Genomic DNA, 8,031 nt, shown 5'->3' on the forward strand with positions numbered 1-8,031 from the left:
CTAGTGGTCCCTCTAACCCATGAGCTTCTTACTGATTTTTCTGATAATACGGTGTGTTTCAATCCCTTTTTTGCAGTTCTTATGTTAAAGATGCCTACGCTGAGGAAATTGTCTCTTTCCTGGCCTGCACAATCATCTCTAATGGAAAAGCCGAAGGATTTTTCTGCTATGAGTACATCCAATATGGTGGCTCAGATTACTAGCTCTCTCATGTATTGAGCATTGAGATTGAAAACTGAAATTACAGCACTCAAAGCCGATTTTCTACCCAGACACAAACAATTCAGAAGCTGTTTTCGAAGCTGGATGTTATTGCTGGTGAACATTGTTTTTGGGGTGCTCTGAATAACACTTTGTAATGGCCTAGTCATTACAGTAAATTTATACATGACTAGAATAGCTACTTTGCACGACATACCTACAATAAATATATTTGAGTTGGAAATGCTTCTTTAAATGCTCCTGCAATATTCACAGGATTAATGTCTTATCCAATTAGAGTGTGTATAGCATGTATTATTGTACATGGTATATTTATTATATTAGAAATATATATTGACTCAGGTTTTTTTTTAGGAATGGCACCACCTCTTAATGCCACTGAAAGACAGTGGCAGTATAGAGAATGCTGTGATGCAAATTCTCAAAAGAAGGCAGTATCTTGAGAAAGAGAGAGAGAGAGAAATGGAAGGGAGGCAGGAAAGAAGAAGGCAATTAATGAACGGAGTGAGAGAGAGAGTGTGTGCAAAGAGGAACCAAACACCAGATGATAAATAATGGTGTCAATGGTGTCAAAGAAACTGAAACTGAAATTTTATTATTTTTTTAATTTGAACTAAATTTTGAAAAATGTTGTTTAATCCAAGAGGTACGGTTTAGTGCTAATGACCCACATGTTATTTCTTATGTCTCTTGCACATGCCTCCACCACCTTCATCAGATTCTGGGCCTGCGCAACGCAGTGATGGTCAAATGTAAGTAGCCCTCCAGTCATAACCTTTAGTCTATTACAGGACTACCAACTGTCACACATGGGGTATTTATTCATCTTTTGCTATTCTGTGGCAGCCAACTATGAATTACCGTCTAAAATTAGCATTATCATTTACACTCGTAAGTAATTATAACAGTTACTTACAGGAATTGGGAAGAAATTATTTTTCATTTTGTTCCATTCTGAACAAAGGTGGTATAAAACATTTATGTACCAGCAATCAGCCCTCATAAATTGATGGAATAACAGTCAGAACTTGTACAGGCTACCAGTCTGTGGGTAGCCAGCTAGCGATGAGATAAATCAAACAACAGAAAAAAGTTGCATTGGCTTATTTGGCAGTCAATGATTAAACAATTTATCACCTATGAAACTTCAATGTGACTGTTTGTTGAGACAATTAATACATATGAATTTTTGAAACCTATTAAACTTTATGTCTATGTGTGCCATAGTGAGTTAGCTAATATGGCCTCATAGTCAGTTAGCTAATATGTATTGAATGAGCTTCCAAGTTGCTATAGAACTATTTTAGCTGTTTGATTTTGAAATACAAGCAGTTTTGTCAGTCACATGCCATGCAGTGTCATCGATCATGGAAAGACACTCTGCTTTTTGGTTTGGAAAAAGAGGTCATTTGAGAGTAATATGAAAAGTAGTAGAAACAAATACCAGCATAAATACAATCGTTTACATGAGAGACATAAGCCAATGTACTTCCTTGTCTAATCATTCATATCACAAACTATGACAAATATATTTTATAACACCAATATGATGTACATATGCCAGTGGTTTGTTAACTATTGTTTTTATATTTGCTCTACATTTGTTATTACGGAAAAATGAGGGAGAGAGAGGGACAGCAGGATGATGGTAACATTGAGGTTAATACTGTGGAGCAGAATACAATGGTATAATAGTCTGACCCTCATGAGGAGACTTGTGTTGGCCACCTTATGAGTAGTAGCAAAGTGAGAGGGAGAGAGAGAGTACAGGAAGATGGTGACAGGGCAGAAGGAGAAAGTGGCATGTAAGTGAGTGAAAAGTGGAGCAAATACTGAAAATTAAGACAATACAATTACAATAATCATGGTTTTGGCCAACTTACACGGTAGGCACTAATTGTCTGACTTGCTGTCATGTTTGCAGGGCCGAGAGAAGGAGAGAGAGAACAGGAGGATGTTGATGGGGAAGAAGCAGCAAGTGGCATGCAGGTAAGTGAGAAAGGAGCAGTTTTGTGTTAAAAGGGTAGTCACACAAAATTACATGATTTTCTCTTTTCGTGAAATTAACTAAGACCAAAAAAAAAAAAACTGGAATCTATACAAAAGCACTATACAAATAACCCCAGTATCTAATGTCACCAACAGGCAAACACAACACTGCATACAGACCAGTAAAATATATTTGAAATTAAAAATGTATATCATTTGTTAATATAATTCTTTGGAAGAAATGCAATACTTTTATTCTGCATCTTTCCGCAAGCTTTGTGGATGTTTTATTTATTTATTTTTAATTGTCTACATTGAAATGTTACATACAACATTTAACAGTGCGTTAATTTATGCCATCTTTTCATTACTTTAGATTTCCTTTAGAATGTCCTTGTTCCCTTGTTCAAGATAGAAGCAGCACTATACTTTCATGTTCTGTATTTGTCACAATCAGTATATCTACTATATACAGTATATACCAATGTACCATAGCTGAGAAAATGGGTGTCTAGTCTCACTGAATGAAGCCATGAAATTGTTCTTGCTCGTGAAAGGCTTCACATCATTTCAAAATTGTATTTATCGTCACAGAAGAATGTTATTAATTCTCAAATTGGTCATGTGGTGTGGGGATGGCTGGTTTAAGCAGCCACACCTGCCCTGGGTCAAGCTAATTAGACCTTGCCAATTGGATAATTGGTTAAGAATTAGATAATTGGCCAGGCTAATTGGACCCAGGAACAGGAGTGGCTGCACCTGTGTGCACAGGTTAAATCTGCCATCCCCACCCACACAAGGGGAGCCTCTGTCATGACAGTTTTACATCTGCTCCTTGGCGGTAACATCTTGCCAACCTCGTAAATAAATGTGGACGGTTTGAACATCATCTCCCTGTGTCTCTGTGCTGGAGGGCCCCTTGGAAAGCCACTTCGGTGGCCTGTGGCAGGCTTGTTTGCCACAGGTCGCTTTTTTGGTCTTCAGAAAACATATCTTCAGTATTAATTGCAAGAAATCACTTGGGATATTTCATTTTGAACAAAGTCCTTGTTTCTAAAAGACTTAAATTGTGTTGAAATTGTTATTATTGATTTTGTGATTAAGTTATTTGTACTTGTGTTGAAATGCATAAATTTAACATTAAATATTTAAACCAAAACTTCTTGATTAATTTAACTTAAGGCCAATACCTGTCTTCATTATTTTGTCAAGAGACGTGACACACTGGTCAAACATTTTCATATCTGGAATTGTATAGTCATGATCACTAATGTAAAAATAATAATAATGCACAACCAAAAAGGAATATGACTTTCATTCATTATTCATGTCCAGATAGTCCTAATCATAGTTTGGTGTTTGTGCTTACTAGTTTTTATTATCGATTGTGTTTAAGTCTACAAGCTATTTGTAGTGTTTCTAATTCTAGTATTTCATGCATTTCAAATTTTTTGGGAGTTGTATTTCTTTGTCCTACAGTAGGTTCAGCTTAAATCTCACGCAAACTGAAATGATCTAGCTTAAGTGTATACTAAATCATTTTCAACGTGAGTCATTTGGGAGGCGGAGGTGGGGAGAAACGAAACTGCTGACGTCACAATGAAAGCTGGAATGCACCGTGCCACAGAATGCTACTGTCGGCCTAATCTTGGCAGAACACCGCTCTCCAATCCGACATCTAACTGACGTCTTGCCAATGTGCAAATGATCTGAATACGATGTTGTGCAGATGGATATGGTGCATCGGACCGACGTCGGACAGAAAAGTCTGTGCCATCTGGGGTGTTATGTTAGGGTATTTTGTCAGTGGCACATACCATAGGCAGGCAATGTTAATCGGACGTGCCGATACAGAAAGTATGAAGACCTCGCAAGACTGCACTGCATTTTAAGATCTTGGAAGGTATACAGGCCATTATCTTTAAAAATATCTGCTCATCTGTGTATACCGTTATTTTGCCATTGCGGGATATAAAAGGCTATCATACATTTCCATATAAAAGATTATGGTTGTAGATTTGGGGAGAGTAAGGATGCCATTTCACTTGCGATTTAGTATGTTTTCCACCCCACGTTGCAATTACATAATAAATTGTGCCAAAATGCAATCTGCATTGTTATATTGGGATACCACCAGGGATTAAATTGGGATTTGGGAGGTGGGTGTACCCTGAGATCCGGTGAGAGGTGGGTGAAAAAAGGTACAAACCAATGAATGTCTCAGCACAAAATAGTTGTATGTTTAATGTATTGTGCACATAATTGTAATTAAGGAAAGCAATGTTTTAAAAAGAATGTATACGATTGATGCAAGCTTTTACATAAAATATTTCAAGTTTATTGAGTGGCATTAATGCTGAAAACTTTCCTTTAAACTAATCATTGATCTCAAACTGTTTTAATTAATTTTCAGTGATTAACAACCATGCAAACGGTCTGACTAAGCAATTGCAAAGGGACACAAAGCTTCTTCGCATTGTGTTAGGGAGATTAAATGATAAATGTGATTTAGAAAAATCAGTTTTAATCACTAAGCAGTGGCGGCATCTTCCCCTGATTTTTCTTGTGTATCAATACAATTAATCCACAAAATTGGTTACTCAATACTATCATATATAGCCAGGTCTCCCCAAATAGGCAGTTTTAGCGAGTAGCCTAGGCCTTATAGCCTACATTTATTTTCATTTGCAGTACAAAATTGTGCACATTTTGAATCAACATTTGCGGATACATGCACTTATTTTTCCCCATTCCTATTCATGGCACATATCTGCAATGAGTAGATTGTAAACAAAATTGAAGTGCAGGTTTTGTTTTTGCTGGTTATTCTGAAAGCTAACACGATAGATAACAAACAAGATACACCAGTCTGTTAAGTGTAGACTAGGCTACTTGGTGATTAGAATTTAGATTTAGATTAGAGATTAGATTTTTAACAGATAAATTGAATTTATGATTTGATTCCCCTACAACACGGTATGTAGATGCTGTGTGTTAGGCTACTTGTCATTTTATTAATCCAATCATTGGCCCACTTGATAATAAAGGAAAATTACTAATAAAAACAGGTTGAGATCAATGATTAGTTTAAAGGAAAGTTTTGCACCCCAGGCCCCACCAATTTTCCGCTCCCCAGTCACCGCTGATGCTGATTTTCCTCAAGCAATAAATCAAACGTGTCTGTCCGATTAATGAAATTACGTTATGAATAGCCGTAAAAAGCTTTCTGTGCTCATCTCTCTTAAAATGTTGCGATAGAGAAATTACATGTAATGATTACACCGGTACTGGAAACAATAAGACAGTCAACAATTGTAATATTTGTGGTCTATACACTTTTTATTTTTTTTCTCGGTTGATGGTGACGTGCTCACGCTCAGATGACCAACACACCAATTGAGTTTGGAATATGAAAATGGGAAATTTTAAAATTTACAAAGGGGTGGACGAGCGTCACGTTCCACCAATTAACCCGGATTACCACGATTGATTAGCTTGAACCATAAGGCCATAAAGATTTCAGGGCACAGGAAGTGATTAGGAAACCAAACAGACAGTGGAAAGAAGATGGCAAAACTAATATTTCCACCTTGAGATTTTCCTGCTGTAAGTTAAAGTTTAATGCGTGGTCGCTTTATTTCATATATACACAACATGCCAAAAGTATGTGGACGACCATTTGTGCTTGTTGAGCATCTCATCTCACGGGGGACCAACCATGGCATTTAATATGGAGTTGGTTCCCCCTGTGGCTATAACAGTCTCAAGTTTTCTGGGAAGGCTTTCAACACAGCTGCAGGGATTCACTTCCATTCAGCCACAGGAGCAGTATTGAGGTCGGGCACTGATATTGGCGATAAGGCCTGGCTCACATTTCGCATTTCAGTTCATCCCAAAGGTGTTGGATGGGGTTGAGGTCAGGGCTCTGTGCTGGCCAGTCAAGTTCTTCTACACCAATCAAAAAAAAAAAAAAATTTCTATATGGACCTCGCTGTATGCCCAAGGGAATTGTCATGATGAAACAGGAAAGGGCCTTCCCCAAAGTGTTGCCACAAAGTTGGAAGCACATAATCATCTAGAATGACATTGCATTAAGATTTGCCTTCACTTGAACTAAGGGGCCTAGCCCAAACCATGAAAAACAGCCCCATACCAAGGCGTGTCCAGGTACTTTTGTTCATATAGTGTATCATTGGAGTCTATTTCTCAGTACATAACTATGTGCATGTACATGACACAAAAGCCAGAAAAATTATTATCGGCTAACCATCCTTCAGCTACAACTGAAAAAAAAAAACAGCTGAACCATGTGAGTCTCTGCATTATATTTCCGCTTTTTAAGAAGTTCTTACACACCAAATTTCGACCTCACTTTGTGCACAGGGGAATTGTCATGCTGAAACAGGAACGGGCCTTCCCCAAACTATTGCCACAAAGTTGGAAGCGCACAGTTCTCTAGAATGTCTGCATGCTGTAGCATTAAGATTTCCCTTGACTGGAACTAAACTTTACAGTTGGCACTATTTCCAGGAAGGAGCGTTCGCCTGGCATTTGCTAAACCCAGATTCGTCTGGCAGATAGTGAACCATGTTTTATCACTCCAGCGAGTTAAATATTGTGTCACTATCTGAAGCCGCATGCAGTTGCAGTTGAAATATGTTTGAAATTGAGATTTTTTAAGAAGTGCACTGGCCACAAATACATTGTTCCTGACTCAAGTTTGTTCATGCAGCGTAAGTGTTGTAATACATGCCTTTTCCCTTCCCTGAAATGTCATCTCACCACAGTGACACAACAAAGCCACTAATGTCTATAGCATAAAAATGCTGAAGCGAAACTGATGTGGCTTTCACAGGGCTCTTCCTGATTCCACAGTTCCAGAACATTTCCTGTATATATATATATTGAGAATTGGTGTTTTTTTCTTTTTTTGACAAATAGCATTTACTTCATTGCATGCTTCCCACTGTTTTAGCTGGTAAAATCTCTCGCACACTTGCAGTGTAGGCCCCACAGTTGCCAGTTTGACCCTTGGCCTTGGTTATGCAATCAGCCAACTATGAGGAGTCAACAACTTTCATACTTCAGTTATATTAATTGTATTTTAACATATATATGTACTTGGATATTGTGATAAAGTACAACACTTTCTTAACTTTTAAGAGAAACAAATTAGTAGTAATTTTAAGATGAAAGTTTCAATTGTGGATGATTATTTAGCTCAGAATTGAAACAGAAAAAAAGACATTTTCTTTGTAGTCTTAGAAATGATCATGCCATAATAAAATGTTGAATTGAAAATGAAAATTTCACTTTCATGCTGCTTTGAATGAAAAAAAGAGCAGCTTGGTTCTTCATTTTCCAAAAATTCAACACACCCACAAAATTGATTGACGCATTGATTGATTTGACACATGGCCCCTGCGTTACTGTTGGTATTCTTAAAGAGGCAGTGACATGAGTGACGTTCAGTCAGAAAATTCTTGCTGCAGCCGATCATTGGTCGGCTTCAGTAAATCAGTGTTCTCATACTCAGCAACTGTACCCAACATTTGGTCTTAAAACGTGTACATTGTACCATTTACAGAAATTTGAAATGACTACAATTTAAAGATTAAAGTTTCAAGTGTTGAGGATTATTCATCTCAGAATTAAAACTAAAATAGAAAATGATTTTTTGTAGTCTTAGGAAATAAAATTTCACTTTCACACTGCTTAGAATAAAAAAAGGAACAGCTTGGTTCTTCATTTTCCAAGAACCTATTGCACCCACAAAACTGATTGACGCATTGATTGATTTGACACATGGCCACGATGGAA

The sequence above is a fragment of the Anguilla rostrata genome, chromosome 11 (genome assembly GCF_018555375.3).
Source record: "Anguilla rostrata isolate EN2019 chromosome 11, ASM1855537v3, whole genome shotgun sequence".
NCBI classification, from domain to species: domain Eukaryota; kingdom Metazoa; phylum Chordata; class Actinopteri; order Anguilliformes; family Anguillidae; genus Anguilla; species Anguilla rostrata.